This window comes from Aphelocoma coerulescens, chromosome 1A (assembly GCF_041296385.1).
Source record: "Aphelocoma coerulescens isolate FSJ_1873_10779 chromosome 1A, UR_Acoe_1.0, whole genome shotgun sequence".
NCBI lineage: Eukaryota > Metazoa > Chordata > Aves > Passeriformes > Corvidae > Aphelocoma > Aphelocoma coerulescens.
In genome coordinates, this window is record NC_091014.1 from 74,244,579 (window position 1) to 74,266,601 (window position 22,023).

Here is a 22,023-nt window from a genome sequence, read left to right on the forward strand (position 1 = left end):
TTCATACACATAAAGACCCTCCAGCAAGACAATTATTATTCTGTTTTGACTATAAAATAAATGGTTAAATCCACTAGTCACTGGCTCATAAAACAATTTGTTGAAATAATGAATTCAAATATACTAATAGGATACAGAGGTTCACCATTAATTGTTTAATCCATAGCTGCATAATACTGTACTGAATTATTTCCCCCCCTTTTACCCTTACTATGAACTGACACAAGTACAATAATTAAAATAAATTTCAACACAACCATTTGGAAAATTGCCAACATTTTCAAGAACTTATAATTTTCTTCCTTCCCCCTTTTCCCAAGATAAAATACAGTTTTGACATCTTGGTAAAAAAACAGTTGCAAACTGTTACTTACAATTTAGGAAAAAATCACTGTTTTAATCATGACCTTTCATCTGTCCTTGATTTGGAGCGAAAGGGTGGGGGAAATTGGCCACTTACAGGAATAATCCTACTGGGCTTTCGTCTCACTGATTGACAGCCTCATGTGGCTAAACACATTCACAATTATAAATAAAAACTACCCCTCTCAAAATGGCAGAACTTATCCTCCATCAAGCAAGATGTGCTTGGAGCAAATATAGCTTTTAGTGGAGATAGTAAAAATGATCTTTGAAAGATGTGATAAATATCAATTCTGCACTGTCCACTTCCAAACCTATCTGAGAAAAGGACACTCCCAATAATTATTTATGTAAAGCCCAGAACAGCTAAATACTGCCCATGTCATTATTACACAAATGTAAAACACATTGATAAAATCCCATGTTAATAATATGGTAATAATACATGCCAATACGCTCTTCTCAATTTCATATTCCATCTGAATATGGGCTACTGGAAAAGCACAGCTGCACTATTGGCTGCAGTGTCCTTACAGATATTTTCAAAATGTGACAGATCACATTTGCTGTTGAAGACTCAAAGCCAGTGCCTTGTTGGCATTTGTCTGAGTTGCCAATGAACCAACTGAGTGAGCTAAACCAGCAGAAAACGCTTCACTGTTTCCTAAAGTGAATCTCACACCCCTCTGCAACAGGCAGAGAGGCAGAGCACAGCCTCAAAGCTGTGAAGGTGACTTGTAAATCAAGGAAAGGAGGTAACAGGAAATTATTTCAGACTCCTTCCTACCTTTCCCAAGACACTTATTTCCAAAGTCAAAAGTCAAAATCAGAGCAATTTGTCAGAAAATCCTGTGTAACAATTACACATGCCCCAGTCACCTCGCTGGGGGAAAGACCCACTCTCTTTTCCCTTTGGTGAACTCCCGTAACCACTTCTTCCTCTTCTGCTTCTGTACCAGAACCACACCCAAGGCACCAGGCTGGAGGACACGCAGGAGCTTCTCATGTGTGTGCGACTCCTTGTACTGTCACAGGCACTTCCAACACGCTTCCCAACCCAATCCCTACATTAGTAATAGCACTCCTACAAACACTTATTTTCCAACAGCTGGTAGAAGGGATGAGTTTTACTGTCTTGAAGCACGCTTAGAAGTTTCACAAGCCTTTGGAGACAAGGGTAGGGGTTTCCCCTCTCCCTCCCACCAGCACACCACCCCCTGAAAGCTGGGAGGCACCCAGCCGAGCAGTTTGGAACAGGACCCACGGCAGCAGATTGGCCTGGGCAGAAACAACGCTTGTCTGTCTAGGTAAGATTCCTGCCAGCCTCCCTGCTAAAATTAGAAAATGGGCGACAGTACCTTGGCGCCTGTCACTTGCTGGAGACAAATCTTTAGCTCTTTCCGCAGCCAAAGGGTGGCATTTTGATTCCTGCCTGCCAGATCCAAGTCATGGCAGTACCTTGCTATCAGCTGGGCTCTTTGGTGGCAAAACCCCTGCCTGCCATCAGCTGCCTCTGCTCTTTGCCCCATCACCATCCTTCTCCCAAAACAGCAGAAATGGGAGGAAGCCAAGCACGGCTTGAAACAGGCAAAACTTTCTGGAGGGGGGACAACAATTTTCACTCAGAGATTAAAACTCCAGCCTGGGTATGTCAAGAAGTAAATTCAGTGTGCAAACAGGCATGCTCATAATTCACACAGTTAGAGCAGTATCACTTTTTAATCAAAAGATCTCAACCTCTTTCACATAGATCACAAACACTAAGCATCACAATTTTCCTGCAACGGAGCAATGAATTATTATGCCCACTTTTATTAAAAGTATTTAAGTTGATCTATTACCTATGTAGGTTACAGATATATCCTACTGCCACAATCTCAAACACACTGATCCTCACAAATCTTCTTTGAAGTAGGGAAATGCTATTTTCTCCATTTTGGGTAATTGGAAACTCTGGTGCAGACAGACCGTGGCCAGATGCAGATGATCTAAAAATCCACCTAATCCCGAGGCCTCCACTTTCAATTGGCTAGGCATATCTGAAGGCCTAGAGACGTCCAGTAAAAACCCTCTAGGTTAGGGATTAGGCAGAATCTAGGCCTAAAGTTGGGTTGAAAATTTGCCTTAGTGCATTTGGGTATCTTTCCTGCTTTACCTCCTTGCAGCCAAAACATGCCATGGGGCTCTTGGCCAGAAACTGAGGCTGCAGCCCACAGGGGACAACCCCAAATGGGCTCAGCTGCTCAGCTCTCAAAGCAGCAGCCCTTCCCTTGTCCATACTGAAACAGAAAGCATAAAAATACCCATAAATATAAAGAATAATAATAAAACTTTTCGTTGAAACAAAATGCCCATCCTTTCTGTTAAAGATGTGAAACAGAGATGTTTCCCCTTCAAGAACAACAAAAAAAATTGTTTTCCTCCCTTAGTTGTTCCATCTTCCTTGTAATAAAACTATTTTGTGATCATTAAAGAGGCTTAGAACACTGTAGAAATAATGCTGAGAAAAAGGAAACACAAGGCTGAGTTTTTCATGTAGTTTTTAAAAGTGAAAATTCTCTTGGGTAAAAAATGATACCACTCTTTTTCCTAAGCTATATATGGGTTGAAGCACTTAGTGTTCAGCTATATCTACATATACATTATAAAGTTACCACAGTGTTATGGTTTTATTGACAAACCTCTTCAAAAGAATTGTATTTGCTGTCAACTCAGCATGTTTACCCAAAACAGAAAATAAGAAGATGCTCCTCACCCTACTGTTTTAAGTCCACATTTTAGGAAACTATCATTAGATTGTTATTTTACTATAAAAGGTTGGAAAAAAAAAATGCTGCTCTCAGAAAATTATACTAAACCCATGTTGTTGGAATTTTTTTAATATATATTCAGGTCTCATTTACCCTTATATTTTACACAAGTGAAAATAAAACAGCATTTTAAGCTCCTGGAAATGACAATATCATGTTATCCAGATAAGTAACACAAAGCTATTATTGAAATTCTGATAGCATTTGGTTTACTGGTAAAGGAAAATTACCTGTAATGCATAGTTTAAATAATTACTTTTAAACAAAAGCTTCTTTTCTACAACACTTATTTATCTTCTGAGACTAGCTCAGCAGGGTTATGTATTTTATTAAAATTGCCTTCAGACTGCTAATGGCGGGGTGTGTGTTAGCACAGGAGAAGGGATGGCCATTTGACTCCTGTTCCTAACACGGGAAGTTGGTCCAGATTCTGAAGAGCCAGAGCTCTGCTGTGCATTTGGGTATGTCAGAAACACCCAGCCTTCCTTGTGATAACTGGCAGCAGCATTTCAGGGCAATGGGTCAGACAAACTGGAAAGCTCTAATTGTGCTTATGACAGCAGCAGCAACAACCACTAAACCTGAAATTCCTTTTACTAATATTTCATTTGATTTCAAGTCTCCCAATGTGAAATTATTTTGTAAGCTCTTGCTCATCATTTCTCCATTCTCTTTCGTGCTCAGCATTGGATGTTCCCTGTGCCATATCAGCAACCTGTTCTGAGCTGCTCTGTGGTGAGTTTATGTGGCAGATAACCAGCACAAATCACCCAGATAACTCTGATAGATCTTGTTTCCTCTCTGAGGAAGCCACAGTCAAAATGCACTTTGGATCAACAAAGCACAGGCACTAAAACCTGAAGTTCTCCTTCTGGAGAAGCCGTGGAGCAAACACATACACTTAATAAGCTCTGGGCACAGGTCATACCTGCCCTGTGGGAACAAGGGGTTCAACTTGGTTTGGTCTCTCCATCGCCACCAAGACTTCCACATGAAAAACAGGCACATCTTACATCCTTACAATAAACAAGTTAATTTGCTTTATTAATTCACTCTATTTTTATATATGTTTACTTATTCATATGACCACATTCATCTGTTTAACATCTTTGTCTTTAAAGGGATTAAAATACTAGAAATTAAAAACTACAATTTTTTCACATAAGCAAACACCACAAATGCTACTTACACTTCAGAACTGAAATTGTTAAATGATGTGGCCTCTTTCCTCTGTTGAACAAATATCTGACAAGAAGCAGAAAAGAAGGCAAAAACTTCTCAAAGTTCTGTCATGATATTGGCCAAAAAGAGACAGCAGGATTTGTTCACTGCATTGACCCTGAATTTTAGAGAAGCTCAACAGCTCCAACGAACTGACATTTTCTGGAATATTAACTAACTTTTAAATGATGCTTAAAGAAAACCATGAAAAAATGTTCACTAGCTGATGTTCACAGGTTCTGAGGTGTCCACAACACCTGCAGAAGGAGACTTAACTCATCACCTCAGAAAAACAGTCCAGATGCACACCATCTCCTGGTAGGCTGGACCAACACCTCCCAGTGGGAAGCGATGTTATTGAACATGCATGGAAAGCAGAGCAGACAAATAAAGCTCAACTACTTTTTTTTTTTCCCTCAAATAAAGAGCATTTCCCATTTCAGAAAAAGTGAACAAGAAGTGAACACCCACACACAGCCTCAAAGGCAAAGGAAAACAAAGCTTTCCAGAAACTCTGCCCTTCAGCTGGCCCAGACACACCAGGGACAATCAGATCCTGCAAACCAAGACTGGGAACAGCAATGGGACTTGTCATAGAGAAGCACAAATTAAGTACTTGAGTTTTAAACTGCTGACTCACTCACTCCCACTATCTAAAGAAAAAAAGAAAATTATGTACCCAAAAAAAGTGTACCATGTGCAGGGCACACATATATATAAACCCCAAACTTGTTCATAGGAGAATGGCAGAGGAATCACTTATCATCAGGGGCAACTTGGCTTTTTAATGGCAGACATATTTTGTTTGGAAAAAGTGTTTCTAAAAAGCAGGCAAATACATTACCAGAAAAGTGACCAGGAGCATTCTAACCTAAACTAAAGAGGTAAAAAGAATCCAGTCATGCACACAGAGAATTTGTTCACAAATGAAGGCAGAAACAAGCAGATAAACCACTGCATTATAACTTCAGATCCCAAGCAGAGTGAGCCAAGGCATTTCTAGGTTTACAGTATTTCTCCAAGACTCTAGGGCCACTTCTCATTCCCAATCTCAGCTTCCTTTTCTCACTGCTTTTAGGAAGAGGTAACATTTGATGAGCTGGCTGTTTCTTGGATCTACTTTGATTTTCATTGCTAGTGATTTTTAGGCAAGAAGATTGTCACCCATCCTACCTAATGATACCCAGACCCATGAAGATTATGTTAAAGAATCCAGTCTTGGTTGCATTGAATTTTTTTTTTAAAAACAAACCTATAGTTTCTGTTTGTGAGAACAGGCAGAAAGGGCATTTCACATGTTTCTGCTGCACTCAGCTTCTTCAGTTATCATTTCCTGTTTAATCACATTTTCATGGATATATCACTGGACAATGTGCATGATTTTAACCTGTGTTGTCTGGGAATATTCATCCACTGGTTCTCAGTTACCTGAGCAACTGCTGGGCACAAAATGAAGGCACAGAAAAGAGCCTTATCCTAAGTCTCTATTAAATCATCCTAATTCCTTCTTAGGCGACAATTCTTGCAGTTGACATAACAGTAAGCAAATTCACATATAAACACTCCAATAAAACATCACATTATGATTTGGACCTGCTCCTTCAACATAAATATGATGCTCTTTAGACCTAGTGGGTCTAATGATCAGTCAGAGGTACACACTCACAAGTCACTCTTGCAAACAAGCCTCAGTCACGGATTTTTACAAAAACTAGCACAAAAGCCCCCAAAACTAAAGCCATCCATGCAAGTAAGAGATTCAGATCTCAAAGTTCAGGATGACACAGAAAACAAAAGATGTGCAAGAACAGGGGCTTCCTCCCTCTCACAGCCAAACTCAGAAATGCATGCAAATATTGTGAGATTGTAGATTACCAATTTAGCAGCTGGTTTCATTTTGAGACCTTTTTGGAGGGGAAGTAATACAGTAACAGCAATTCCTCCCAACCCACTTCCCACTGTCACCACACAAACAGACTTAAATTCTCAGGTTGACCAAAATTGTATCTGCAACAGAAAATGGGATTATAATGAAATTTTGCCCAAGAACATTTATATTATTTACCAACTGGAAGTAAAATCTGCAGTGAGAATACAACCTCAGACAAACTCCCTTTCCTTATTTCATAGAGCTACTCTCTCCAGCCTACACTGGGTGTACAAGTTGCAGACCACAGAGATCTAAGATGCTTTACCACATTTGTGTGGAGGAGGTTTCTGCAACTCTACTGATACTCAACTCTTCCTCATCAAAATCATATAGAGGGAGAAGTCATAAAAATTCCTACTTTATTTGGAAAAAGGTTGAATAATTTACTTTTAATGACTTTAAGACAAGCTATCCATAAAAAAAATACTAACATTCCAACTCTTTCAATCTCTGGCTGCTTTTCCTTTTTATCAGGGAGACAAGTTCTGCCACATGGTTCAAATTTTTTTATACATTGATCTTTCTACTGTATCTTTTTTTTTTTTTTTTTACTATGATGTTAAATTAAACTGCAGGAATAAACAAGGTTGCCTGTCTTTTTAAGTACATTTGTATATAAACAAACATGCTGTATTTGGCAGTTGTCTTCTCTACCTTTTCCATGTCATTTGTTACCACTCTAACTGCAGTATCTTTGTAGGACGATCCATGTCTTTCTATTCTTATCTGCACTTACAGTTCAAATTTGATCAGTAACATAATGTTTACATGCTAAGGAACTATAATGAGAAATCACTCACTATTCCTATTATGTGGAAGGGCATATCTACAAAAATCAAAAGCAGCATGTGAAAAAATAATTTATAAACAATATTTGAAAGTAGAATGTATCCTGATCAAAGGCAGTGGAAACAGAGGCTGAGCCTAAAGAATTATCTCCAGCCTGCCATGCTTTAACTACCAGCTCCTGCAGACAACTAAACTGTTATGAAAAAGCACAGAAACTGAGCTTTAATAGTAAACACATGACCCAGTACGCATAGGGAGACAGCCTGATGCATTACACAGGTTTGCTTGGAGATGATGTAACTTCACAGCAAAAAAACAGATGCCAGTATATGGGTTTGAAAATTGCAAAAAACCAAGAAAGCATTGGCAAATAAAAACAACCCAGACCAACTCAAATATCCAAACCCAGAAGTTAAATTCTTCCAAGCCAAACACGTCCAACTTGTCAGAAGTCTATTAGAAACATACACTGAAAACACAAATGCTTTATTCTCAGACAAAAAATTTTGCGACCAAATCTGTTTCTATAATACTGGTGAGTCTTCTCATAAGTGCTAGGGATCAGATTATTTCAGATCAGAAAATGATTTATTCTCTTATCAGCCACAAACTTCTTTTGATCTGTGAGTTTGAGCCAAGCTTGCTCTATGTGCCTGCAAACTCTCAGTCGCAGGAGTTTGCTATTTTTCCCATGACATGTTGCTCGAAGCCTCCTCCAAAAAGCGGCAAAGGGCTGTGTGGATGAGTAAGGGAGGCATTTACTGCCCCACAGAGCTTATTATCCCAACATCAGACAAAGCATGACAGGTGGACCCAGCAGGGAATTTCAAAGAGGGCAACACTTATCTTAGTGCTATTTACATCTTTGGGGCCTCTGAATATTAAAATTTAAATATATTCTCACAAATCTAGAGGAGGGGGAAGAAAATCCAAGATTCTTGCTACAGAGTGCCACAGAGAAAAGGCAGAGAAGCAGAAATAAATCAGTCCCTCCCTGTTTGGGTGAGCTCTGTCTTAAAAGACAGTCATAGTACTTCAGCTGCACACGGTCACATCTTGGGTATCAATAGCTCTGCCTCAGTAAGAGCCCAGGAAAGGCAGCAGGACAATTTATATAATTGACTGGATCAGTAGCCATACCTGTTATTAAGATTACTTGACACAAGCGATTAAACAACTACCTGCAGTTGTTCATACCCTGGCAGCATTTTGCCGTTTCAGCTGATTTATCTCCGACGCATGACTGCCTCAGGCTGTGAGCTTTGGAAATGGGACAACTTCTCCCAAGAACAACGGTACACAATATTACACTGAAAATTCTTCAAGCTCCTCCTCTGAAAAATACTTTGGTGCTTCGAGCTTCAGAGGAAGGTTTGAAATCTGGCAGCCTGGCTGTGGCTTTTGTTCCCATGAAAAGCCTTTTGTCCCTAGATGTACTTCAAGTAAGCCCTTAGGAACTGTCTTTGCAAACTGCTGTTGTCCAACGAGTAGTGCATGACTTTCCAATGTTGTTATTGTGCTTTCAGCATGGTTCTTATATGAAAGCAAGTGTTGTATCTTGCTTATATTGTATTTCACCTTCACCCCATTTAAAACCATGTAAAACAGGAAATGAGAGTAAAGTAATCAAACGAGGTTTCAAAGAAGATAACACAGTGAAGTTACAGATAGCACCCAAGTACCTTAGCAAAACATTTCTTGAAATAATGCAAACACCAGCCCAGCTGTCCACACAGCACAGCTGTTACCCTCAAACCGGGCAAGTTTGTCCAAGTAGCTCACACGCTCTGCCACCTTTTACACCAGCTCATTACTTCCCAGTCTTTCCTGCATTTCTCCTCAAGCCACCCTCCTGCTGCAGGGAAGCCTTTCTGCCCCTGTTGCAGGTGAGCAAAGTGAAGCCTCTGCCCGCAATGACACAAAAAGCCTGTGAAGGATCAAAGAACTCAACTGGACTGTGCAGGCCCTGGACCAGCCTCGTCTCCCAGAGTGGAGACAACATGCTGCCAATTCACATCAGCACATCCAGAAACGCCTCACTGGCAAGGAAGAAAACACACCTCTTACCTGCCACGTCTCCCAGCTTAAATTCTCAACTCCTTTTTATTTTCTTCCTTCCAACACTGAAGGCAGCAAGGGGAAAGAAAAGAAAAAAAATATCAAAGGAAGAGTCACAACTATCTCATTCAAAATCCTTTTCATATTCGCTACAACTCTCCTGAATAAAAACCTGAGGGAAGTGGGGTTTCTCTACTGATTTTTCTACAGAAGTCAGATCAGGCTCATAGCAAAGCTCTCCCTAAAATATGAGATGCTGAACCTGAGACCAAGACCTGTGGCACGAGGAAGAAAGGGAGCTCTCATTAAAGGAAAACTAAACTGAGGGAAGCAATGGTTATTAAGGAAAATATGGGGATTAGGATTCCAGTACAGCAAGGTGCTTATTCACAAAACTGTAGAAATACATGTAACTTTAATTAATCAGAGCACAAACTCACACAGAACCCTTCAGGAGCTGCAGAGGGGAAAAAAGGAGGGAGAGACAAGTGGGAAACTGAACCCCAGTCAGCTGAAATCAATAGTGAGACTGACAGCCATTTCAGCGGACTTTGGATCATACCCAAAGTGGCAGAAGAAAAAAAGATGCAGCAGGAATAGGGAGAATAAATGAGGGAGCAGATTAATAAGTCAAATAAATATTATTAATAGTACAACTTAAGAATAGCTGGGGAATTGCAAGGGGGGGGGGTGACAGATACTGCTCTTCAGGCTCATAAATGGTGGCTTCCTCTATCAAAATCAGTGGAGTAGTTTTAGATTTACATCAGTGTAACTAAGAACAAAATCAAATTAAGGAGTACAGAGTAACTGGAGAAAAACCAAGCATTATTGAGCGTTCCAACACTGGGAGGCACTCAGATACTATAGTGCTGAAGGCCATGTTACTAGATTGATTAAATGTTTGATCCATCAGTAGGAGATTTATCCAATATGGGGAGAAAACAGAGAGCTCTGACACTAGACTACTAATCAGCTATTATTTGTACTTTCTACATGCTATAAACATACAAAGGAGATGCTTTATAGAATTTGCAGTAATAATAACTCACAATTATTTCCCACTCCTGAGGTTAGCTCTAACAGATTTCTTCAACATTTTAAAGGTGTTTTGTGAAAGTATTTTGAAAGAAGTTTTCATAACAAAATCCCAGGTCTTTCATGCTTTCATTTAGATCCTCTCTGAGTCCTAAAGACTGATATCAAACACTACAGAAACTAAGCCCAGAGCCATTTATACTATTTTTTCTTGCATGCACTATTTTTCTTGGACAAACAAGGGAGAGTTTCTCTACGCTTCATTGCCAGGCTCATCGGGAGTTTTTATGTGACAGTGTGAAAGTAGCAGTTCTTTTCAACAGTTTCATGCTCCCACAAACATAGACTAGTTTCTTTCAGACACCTGCTTCCACTAATGCACTGCCATTCCTTATGTCATGTCACTTTCTGTTCTAAAACTACAAACCTTAATAAAAATTAAAGCTCCCACTCAATCTTTCTTTTATTTACTTCTTATTTCCTCTAAAAGCACTGCAATGATGATATTGTACCTAAGTCCTTACCACTGGGATTTCAAATGACTTGAACATACTCAGCTTTATTACAAATAAAAAAATTATTCCATCCAGACTGCCCTTCATTTCCATGCTTCGCCCACAAAATCCACCCATGTGTAATGATGCCTAAAACAAAGCCAGTCACATTTTTGTGACATTTCTGTCACCAACATGTGCACATTTTTTCACTTTTTAGTAGATGGCCTACAGGCACAGAGAAGGCTACTACTGGTAACCTGGGGAAATCTGTTTAATCTCAAATTGTAGAGATTAATGTTTAAATAAGTGAAACAAGGTTCCATCTAGTTTTTGCTCCCACAGGTAGACTTTGATTAGTAATTACTAGTTCAGTCCTCAAATTCCAACTAATAATGAGACCATTAAAAAAAAGAGACATGTTTAAACTTTTTTCTTTTCAGTAATGCCTTAAAATATTAAAAGAATTCAAGTCTCTTTAAGGAACAATACTCATTTCCTTCCAGAGAAGATGCTGTTCTTGGCTGGATTCTAGTCTAGTAGGATCTATCCAGACTTTTCAAAATGTACGACAACTTTAACCAGAACAAGAGGGAGTTTTTCTGCAAAGTTGGGGAGCTGTAAGTGAAAAGCTACAACTTCCCATATGGAAGGTCAATTTGTCTTTCATATACCAGCATTTCTAACAGACTTGTGTTGAACAGAGCAGGACACACAAGAAACTGTCCAGCTTGGTGTTCTTCCATTAGTTTGTGCATTGCTGATGTGTGAAAAAACTTGGATCCTCTTCCAAGGTCTAATGATCACAAGTGCTGCTATTATTATTATCATCATTATTAACCTACTCTTAAATACATTCTCAGAAAGAAAAAAATTTTCATAGCACTTCCCTATGAGTTACATGTAGTTTTGATTCCCAATGCTTGGTTGTAGTGGTGTCGAGAAAGGTTTGACCAAAAACACCGTGGAAAGGAATTTCAGAAGGTCCACAAGGATATTTATTTGAGAGTGTTTGCTCAATGTTACTCAGAGATCAGGCTCTTAACTACATTACAACAAATTTATTGGTGATTACAGATTAGTAAATAGGCCACCAGTGCATGTAGGATCAAAAATTAGAGCTCAGTGTCTTGGGTGTAGCACCATTTGTACTTGAGAGTTATCATCTGCTACATAGAGGAAATGGAGCAGAAAACTTGTCTCTAAGTCACTATTTCCCTTTCTTCCATCTCCCAAAAATAAAACAATTTAAAGACATTGTGAAAGCTTTACAGTAAGAACCATGCAAAACTTTTGCCACAAAATGTAAAAATCCCTCATGCTTCATTACAAATCTGAAAAACAAGACAGTATCTGCAAACAACTTTCACACAATCATTATGAGTGTTAAAACAGAAACTAAAGAAAAGCTCAGATATTGAGAAAGAACTATGGTTTTAAGACTAAATTATTTGAAGTAGACTGTTTTCACATGTTGTGGCCAAAAGGCAGGGAAAAATTAATATTTTCAGAAACTGAAAACCATCTCAGTGGACAAGGACTCTGGCAAACCAGTGAAAAAAAGCAGTTTACACATCGTTTTGCATAGTCCCAACTTTATGTTTAATAGCAATATATCTTCAGGTGCAAACAACTTGCCTCAGCAGTTGAAAACACTTTATAATCCAAGAGTATTTCAGGAGTTCTGGAAATATTTCAGAATTAGACTAAAATTTATTAGACATTAGAAAAGGAACAACACAAAGCAAGTGACCTGTATTACCCATCCACAAAATTAGCATTTGCCTTCCTGGCGCTGTTTTCGTGGTCAGCAATGAAAGTAGTCCCATCACTTCAGTGATTCCCCTCCCAAACAACTCCGTGATTCTCACTTCTATGTTTTTGAAGTCCTCTCTAGCACCCTCTAAAAGGCAGGGACTGTCGCCATGCCTCTTGTCTGTGAAGTGCTAGCTGCAGCAGAACTTTCCCAGTTCCCACCTGCAGTTCCAGGGTAGTCTTCCCTTAGGTACTACAGTAGAACACGTTAACATCCCTTAAGTTTTCGTCTTCTTCAGCATTGACAATGTGTATTTAAGGAGTGAAAGTACAAACTTGGAATCATAGAATCATTTAGGCTGGAAAAGACCCTTAAGGTTAACGATTGGACTCAACGGTCTAACACTGCTGATCCACCACTAAACTGTGTCCTTAAGTGCCATGTCTACGCATCCTTCAAGCACCTCAATGGATGCACTTCCCTGGGCACCCTGTTCCAGTGCTCGACAACCCTTTTGGTGGAGAAACTTGACCATGCAAAAGCCTGGAAGAGCAGCTCAAGAGGCATAAACTGCTCTGTTCACCTCAGTGAAATGTCAACATGGAGAACCCAAAAATGGCTGTAACAGGGTTGAATTTTAAACTGTTTCAAGACTTACATATGAAAAAAGAACTGGTTGTACAAAGCACTATCTGACTTCCCACTCTGATGTTGCAGGCATGTGGCATTTGTTTAGCCTCCTCCCATCTAACAAGAAACCAGCCTCAGAGTCTAACACTGTACAACAACCACCCAAACAAGAGAGGGAGGAATTCAAGCCGCTCAACAGACTCCAAAAATAACATTTCACTTACGCAACTGGCACAAGTGACGCTTCAGAAGGGTATTTACACCCTTTACTACCCTCCTAGTGCAGAGGAGGTACTTGTACAGAAAATTTCTTAAATCAGATATGGCAGAACCACTAATAATTCATTTGCACTCTGGGTGAGCTTGGCTAATGAATTCAAATGAGAGCACAGGCAAGCCACAGACTGCCAGATTTTTAATATCCTCATATTTTCTAGTAATGCTGTAATTGTAAATTATGTTTACTTTGTTGTGCATTTTATTGTTGAGTCTTTAAAATCATCTGGGATCCCTTTGGGATATACAGCACTATATAAATGTAAGTTGTTATTATCAAATAACAATCACTGGCCATTTAAAGTATACAATAGCTACCTGATTATACTTAACCAAGTTAAATATCTAATTAAAAATGATTATATATAATCTAAATTAAAGATATTTTTTGCCAGTTCAAAGAACCCAAAGTTTTTCGCATTGGACATGCAAGTGTCCTACAACATCTGGAGCTTGATCCTGCAGTACTGAAATCAGTTAGGACTTCTGCTGTTGCTTTCAATGGAGACACTTGGCAGAGAGCTAAACAGCTTGACAATTTTATTCTTCAGGAAAACTAAGATTTGTTTCCCACAGTCATTTGAGAGAGTATTCATCTGCACCTCTAGTATTGATCCTGCAGTGTCTATAACAGTTATTTTGGCTGTATCACCAGCTTATATATGCTGTAAATCTGAGAAATTATTTCAACCCAACACAGAGATCTCTGAGCTTACATTCAAGCAGTAAACTTGGTGTTTGTCCTGTCAATTGGGCACAGTGTGGGACACAAAAGCAACTAACCTTTCCTCTCTGTGGTCAGAAGTTCTGACCTCCTCCTTGTGATACATCCACAGAAACTCAGCGTCCAAAATATTTACCTGTAGTCTTGTGCATTAAATAGTCCATGCAGCCATATGAGATATTTTAGGATGCTGCAGATTCTGAAAGTGCTGTTTCAAGGCATACTCCAAAATCTCCAGATCATGCATCAGCAATATGGTACCGTGACGTTTTATCCAAAAATTCTTGTAGAAGATTATTTACTTGACTTGGAACTGTTAGAAATCACATCTTCAAACTTTGAATCCACTGAGGAAAGAATTAATTGAGCTGAAAGTCCAACGTGACTCTAGGATTTAAGGTTAAGAGAAGAACCTTGTATATGTTCTCTCCTAATAAATACCACGAGACCGGGGCCATGGGGTGTGGGTGGAAACATGTCTTTCCTGGCTGACCTCTGCCAAGTCACTTCCCTTGCTTTGGGTGTCTCCTCTGTGGAACGGGGACAATGGCATTAACCTTGGTATTGATGAATAGTAGTGTAGATGGGGCTATGTTATATATTTCAATGATAACAGCTCATGTTGGGGACCTTTTAGCATCACAAAAAAAGAAAAAAATTCCAGAGTCAATAACCTGTTGAGAAGTGATGACTAAAACCTAACTTCAACTCAGCTGGGTTAAGTTGGCCCAGGATTCCTCCAGCAGAGATGGACAGACTGCCCCAAGAGTTGTAAAAACCTAATGGGGGCCGAAACACTCTAGCTCTAAAGAGGCAGGCTCAGGTGACGGTGTTCAAAATCTAGTGACCTCAGAAAAGTGATTAACATTAGTTAGGATGAACCTGGAACCATAACCGTGATTTCAATCAGTTCTGGATTCTTCTGAACTATGAAAAAAAAAAAAATCTAAGATTTGATCTAAATTTCTCTCCTTTTCCTGCTTCCTCTCCCAAATATTATTTTTGAAGTGAGAAATTGGTGAGTTGATTTTTAAGTGAAAAATTTACTAAAAACCACCAATATCAAAACAATCCCATAAATTTCTCCCAATGAAAGTATAAATATTTTGCTTTGAAGTAGATTTTTTCCTAAAAGTGTTCAATTTTCATGTAAAAATTGTTCATTTTAATTTAAAATGAAAATAACTGAAGTGAGGAAAGACTGTATATGCCTGGGTATTAATTCTTTAAGATCTGGGCTAAGATCACACTGGCTGAAGAGTCCCTCTCTCCAGCAATGCAAATAACAATGATGTCCCACAGACCCTTCACATACACTCAGTGACCTCAGTGGCATTCTGCCAACTTACACCAGCTGAGAATCTGGGACAGAAGCCCCAGCTGAAACCAGGGCTCCCTTGTAGATCCCCATACACAGAAAGATACAGACATCCCTCACAGCACAGTTTGTAATTTAAAATGACAGCAAAACCAAAAGATGAGAAGTAGAGATTGTTATTAAAAAGGAGTATAAGCATCTGTGGCAAAGGGACAAATGTGAGAAAAAGCAAGGCATGGATTTCTTGAGTTTAAAGCTCCCAACCAATACTTCCTTTCTTAAGACCATTTCTTGAAGTCAGGATGGAAGTAGAAATTTAATAAATTAATAAAACTCCCATAGTGTAAAAGCACAGTAATGACATGTCAACACTCCATGGATGTTAGCTAACTTTGATTTTAAAGCGTTACCCACTGGTTTCTCCTGCTTACTGGAGCACACTGCCAGTAGTCCTTTGGCTGCACAAGGTGGTGGATGATGACACCCCATGTCCTGAGCCACCAGGAAACACTGCCTTTTGTTTGACACGTCTCCCTACACTGTTTCAGCAGAGCATGGGGTGCAATCCATCACTCCAGCCACAACACGCCGTGACACACCAGTTAGTTGGAAGGAGTTGGAGGGCTAAGTCAGGGGTGATATCCTGAGGTGGGAAGTCAGACTTCGGTAGGTGTGGGGAGGAAAGGGGAGCAGGGCGAGGGTGGCACGAGATCCATATTGTGGTTTCACTGGATGGACACAGCCTGTCACAAGGAATTACCATTAATTTGCACCAGCAGCACAGCTAGATTGAGACTAGCAAGCAATGATGACAAACAGCACTTGCAAGATCACATAATGAGGGGGCAAGGCTGCTTCACTGGAGCCGCTTCACTCAATTAGTGGACAAGGCTTTTAATGCTGCTATGCACAACCAAAGCAATTTTGATTACTTAGAGCTAAGTCTCCATTTAGAATGAGTCAGAAGCTGAAACGGCTTTTTTTTTTTTTTCTCTTTCTTTCTTTTAATATAATTTATCTCCAGAGTATTCGAATGGTAATAAGCCATCTGAAAGCTGGACACATTAGCCTCTGTTTGTGGCCAAGTGATGTTGAAATATACTTTTTAAAATAAGTTCAAATAGTATCTATTCTAGCAAATGAAACTGATAAAAAGATAGCAAGCAATCGATACTACGGAAGAAGTAAGGGCCAAATTTTGCTCTTTTTCACTGTAATTTAACTGAACCTTTGAAAGGGGATTTTGGTAGAACAGCCAGAATTTCATGACAGTACACTTAGAGGAGTAGTATTCTTTGCTTGCATCCCCTTGCGCTGTGTTTACAGTCACTAATGTGATTGATTCTGTTAGCCCAAGACCAAAACTGGATTACTTTCTGAGTAGGAGGTAAAATATTTTGTTCATTTAGCATAGATTTTAGCTGATGTTTAGGAAGTGCAATTTAATCTCAAGAAACTCATGAAAACCTGAGCAAAGCATGTTAATATTAACAGTGTTTCTGGGTTATTTTTGCTACTTTCGGTCCAAACCTGAGTTTCCACTGTTGAAAGGGGAATTGTACCAATAACTGTGGGTTAAGGAAACTTTTGCTGGGCAAAAAAAAGTGCTGCCAGCAGTTTAAAAGTAGATCTTCTGAACAAGATGCTGCTGTCAAACCCTCCTTACCATTGTGCCTTAGGGATTCAAGTATTCACTGAGATCAGGACTTGAACTTAAATTAAATATGATTTAGAGCAAGGATCTGTGTGTGCACCACACTCTCATATCTGCCCAGATCAGTGGTACGTCAGGATCTCCTTATCAGTCTTTTCAGTCCAAGTTCTGGATAAGCACTTACATATTCGCTGGCACAAGGAGTGGACCCCAGATAGCTGTTTTCACATGGAATAGCCTGCTCACACACCTACAGAATTATTATTCTGTTTCTCCTTCCATGAACATGTATGCATGATTGTACGTATAGATGGACTAAGAATGGCATGCAAGATGAACAAAAATTTCATCCAAGACCTTCCTTCAATTTAGGAAGGAAGAGGATGAGAACATGGGTACCTTTGAGCAGCCCTTATCACTAGACTGTACAGTTAATGAGTCTTCTTGGAAATCCCAGGGAATCAAAATACTTTGTTTCATGGGTATTGAAATGAATCATTTTGACGTTCAGAATTTTATTTTCATCTTTATTTTGGCTGAAATTACTTATCAGATTTGACCCAAATTCCTGAAGAACTTCCACTGCTTAGAAACTGAATTTTTGGATGCATAAATTGGTTTCTGTGGGAAAAAATCTTTACCAAATATGCAACATTTCAGTACTTCATCAGGATTTCTTACAAGTGGGTGGAGGGGATTGGGGGCGCGGGCTGCAGTTGAGAGAAAGGGATTCCTTATCAAAGAATCAAGAGAGATTATTTATCACCCACACTTTTCCCTGTATCTGATCTAGCGCAAAGCTGTATTTTTCCACTGGCCTCTGAAGCACCGGTAGTGCCCAGTTCCTTTGGTTTGGGCAGGACACTCAAACCAACAGACCAAATGTCTGATGCATTAAGGACACAGAGTGGATACAGGCTTTGCCTAAAGCACAGAACCAGGAACATTTTAAACTGCTTCATTTCTCAGCTCCAGTACAGCTATGTATGTATAATTTATTTAAGATTTGACTCGGCAGGGTAGCTGCATGCAATCAGCATATTGTTTTTGTGAAGGTTCCCCCCTATTGCCCCTTAGACAGATTTTAACTGTCAGTATATTGGCCTTTTGAATTTTTGTTTTCATAATACCATAAGCTATTTGAAAATACATTATTATATACTAATCACTGCTTGTCCAATTTTTTTTTTTTTGAGTCTTACAGGCAACAGCATAGAACAAGAAATGCAATTTAGTTGGAACTTCAAACCAATGTTTTGCTATCATCCAAACTGGAGGTCTTTTATGCCTCTCTCACTATTTGGTTTTAGAAGTGAAAGGAAACCAGCTGCTTAAATTTGTTCTTTCAAATTTCCACCCACTTCCCATTCTTGAAGGAGGGGCTTTATGATAATAGATAGGCTGATCTTGAGATCAATCACAGATAGAGATATATTTACTGTCCTCACATAGTCATAGTATTGCTTACATACATGAATTAAAGATTGCCTAAATCCTGCCTCTGAACATTTCTAAACTTTAAAAAGATAGATACCTATATTTGAATTTCATATCCATCTCATATCTCTATAGTGGGATGAACAAAAACACCCAATTCAATCACACCTGAACTCTAAAAAATCTCTTTCGATATTTCCTATCATCATGTGGACTTGTGTACATAACAAACTAGCCCTGAAAAGCTAATACAGAACAGCTCCACTCCACACTCATCCTTATTTCTTTTCAGGAGTGCCTTTGTACAGTTGAGCTTTGCTTTTGAAGTGGATTAAGGTACACTCCATATGGCATTTTTAGTGGTGAAGCAAAGTGCTACAACAGGAACCAGTGCAGAAAAATATTCAATGCACAGACAAGCTTGTCCATTAATGGCCTAATACAGGGCAAGCCTGAATAACATCCTCAGTTACAGTAAGATGCTGGGTGCTTGATGAAAACATTTTAGTGAAAAATGCAGTGGTTCACAGGTGCAAAAGGTCATATTTCTGTAGATGTTATGAATGGTTACTTTATAAATTTAAATCCAGAAATTGGCAAGGTTCCGGATTTTTAAACTTAAATCCTGTATTTGAATCCCTGTGCTGTACATGCAGTGGAAACAGCATCTTAGTCAGGACAAGCAGGAAAGGCATAATGGACTTCTACTTTTCATATAATGGCTCTCCAACCATTACTAGCAGCCCTGGTTCCCCCTTCTCCTTCATCCCTTCCTCCCTTCTTTTTGACCAAACAGTCCAGTCTGGACACAAGACAGCTCTTGTTAAAATCCATTTAGTTCTGTGAAAAGATAAAGAAAATAAACTCTTCCAGACAAAATTTTAAAAAGGAAATCCTTTACAAAACCCTAGAGATTTAACTTTCAATAAAGCAAAACTATTTTAAACTTTCACACAATAGGAAAAGTTCATCTGGGTGGAACAATTGGTAGTGGAGCAGAGAACAAGAAACTGAAAAGGTTAAGGTTTTCCTGGATGAAAATTGCAACTCAAACACACACTCAGGGGGACAGTTATACATATGTTTTTGAACAAAAACTCTAACCTGGCATGATTAATTTTGGCCTTAGTTTTGTCAAAATATTGAAGTCCATATGGCACAAAGCAAATAATTTTACATTTTTATTTTAAACCCCTGTGTTTTTCTTGTCTATTCCCTTCTCTTCCACCACACACACTGGCAGCCGCTACCAATACGCCAAATGCCAAATCAACCCTGCAAGCTGGCTGGCACAAGTGCTCTACAATACTGGCACACGCTTGCCTTTGCAGGGGGATTCTCTCTGAAACCCTGTGGCACATCCAAGCATCCCTGCTTAGCAGCTGAGGACCCTGTCTATCCCAGTCACATCAGCAACAGGGTGCCTTAACTGTGAACGTGCTGCCCATTTCATTATGCTTAAATCAAACAGCTCCACTTCGCCTCAGTGCATCCATTCCCCCTCCCACCCCGAAGAATCAGTAAGTGCTTTACAATGTCTTTGTATCCAGCAACGGAGAGGTATTGCTGCTGTGAAAACACAGGATGCAAATCATTGCAATGTGAGTAAGAACAAGAAAAAAAGACATCATTCAGGCAGACTGAGCAAACTCCTGCACCTACAGTTGGCTCCACAGAACACTGGGTCTTAGGTGGAGGAAAAGGATGCCACTCCTTTACTTCTTGTCCACGAAACCTTCAGTGAGCTGGAGAAAAATCAGGAACACTGAAGGCTTTGCTGACCCTGTCAGGATTCAAACTAGTATTTAAGGCTCAAATAAGAAATCATTCTCTTTGGTGACCTCCCTGTTTGTATTCCCTATGTTTTTTCCCTATATTAAAGCATGTTTCTCCAATATATGGCATTAGATATAGATAGATAGATATAGATATAGATATAGATATAGATATAGATAGATATACACACACATATACATTTTAAAATATTTTAGTTAATATTTATTCAGAATATGAGAGAGTAGATTCCTTAAAAAAGCAGACAATTAATACTGTTTTTAGACAATGACCAAGACTGGGCACTGGACAGTCTAGCACACTGTACTGAACCAAAGGTGCACATACCTTCTACACCATTTTCTACACTGGTACACTAAGTTCATGGCCAGACATTAATCCCACCCCCCAGTGTCATCAGTGACCTCTGCAGCTACAAGAACTGTGTTCAGGATCTTCCAGACAGCCCTGATGACAAGATCGAAATAATACTCTTTTTTCACTCATAGCAGACAACAGTGAATCCTTCATCTGTGAGAGCCTGTTTTGAGGGAGGTTTGAAGCATTTCTGACAAAGACCCATTTCTTGGGTGGCACGGTGTTGCAGTACACAGGCTGGAGGAGACTCTGGGGAAACCCTGTGCAGCCATGGTTGCTCAGAGTCTTCACATCAGCCCAACATCCGCCACCTGAGAATAACATGCTGCTCTTCCCTTGAGATGTGTCGAGGAGCCAGAGGACTGGGTGAGGGTACCAGCAGCGGCCCATCACACTGAGGACACAGCCTGCGAAGTGTAGCACTAACCAGAGCTCCCAAAGCACTGGACACTCCCTCTTAGGGCAACTGCACCTTTCTGCAGCCCTGCTGGGAGCTGACCAGGGAACAAGTAAGGAACTGGTCATGATTTGATTACTCGCTGCCACAGCATCATGGTCACTGTGACTCGATGTCACAGCATCATGTGAGTCGAGATCACTCAATCGCAACAAAGCTGAAAACTTTCCCCTGTAACGCCTCATGGAGATGGGGGAAACTTTGGTCTCTTGTAGCCACACAGCACAACCACAAGACACTGTCTGTGCCTTTCCACATTACCAAGTTTCTGTTGGAGCAGCAACTCTACCTAACAAATGTAACTTTAACAACAGTAAAACAACCTAATAGCTTTGCGTGCCAGGGGGCTAATGTGGTGGGCCATTTAACGCTGCGCTAAATAGCCGTGGTTTGGTTCTCATTGCCAAGTGCTGAACTGAGAATTGCAACTGCAGGAGCAGTCCCTAATTCGTTAGTTAAAGGGGGTCATTGCTCATAGGGTGGGGAAGAGGAAACAAGGGGGGAGATATCAGACAACTCCAAACATTCAAAGTCGACAGAAGGTTGCACTCCTGAGAGAGGCAGTATTTAGTTGAAAGCCTGACAAAGCTCTGCAGCTGGGAGGCCTGTGGTGGTTTTACTCGACACTAAAAACTTGCCATAAGATACTTGTAACCTGTATAATAGGCTTGGTGGGAATGGGGAAGCTGGGAATGAAAGGAAGGTGAAAACATCTTGCTAATAACACTGCGGTTTCAACTGGCCCTCAAAACCATACACCATGCAGGCTGCCAGCACAGCAAAGTAGCAGCAACACAAATAAACTGCTTTCCCATCTACTCTTCCTGAAAAAAACAAAACTCCCAAACAGATCTGATTGCAAAGGACATCACTTAAAAACTTAAAATGATACAACAAAACAAGCCCAAATTTACAGG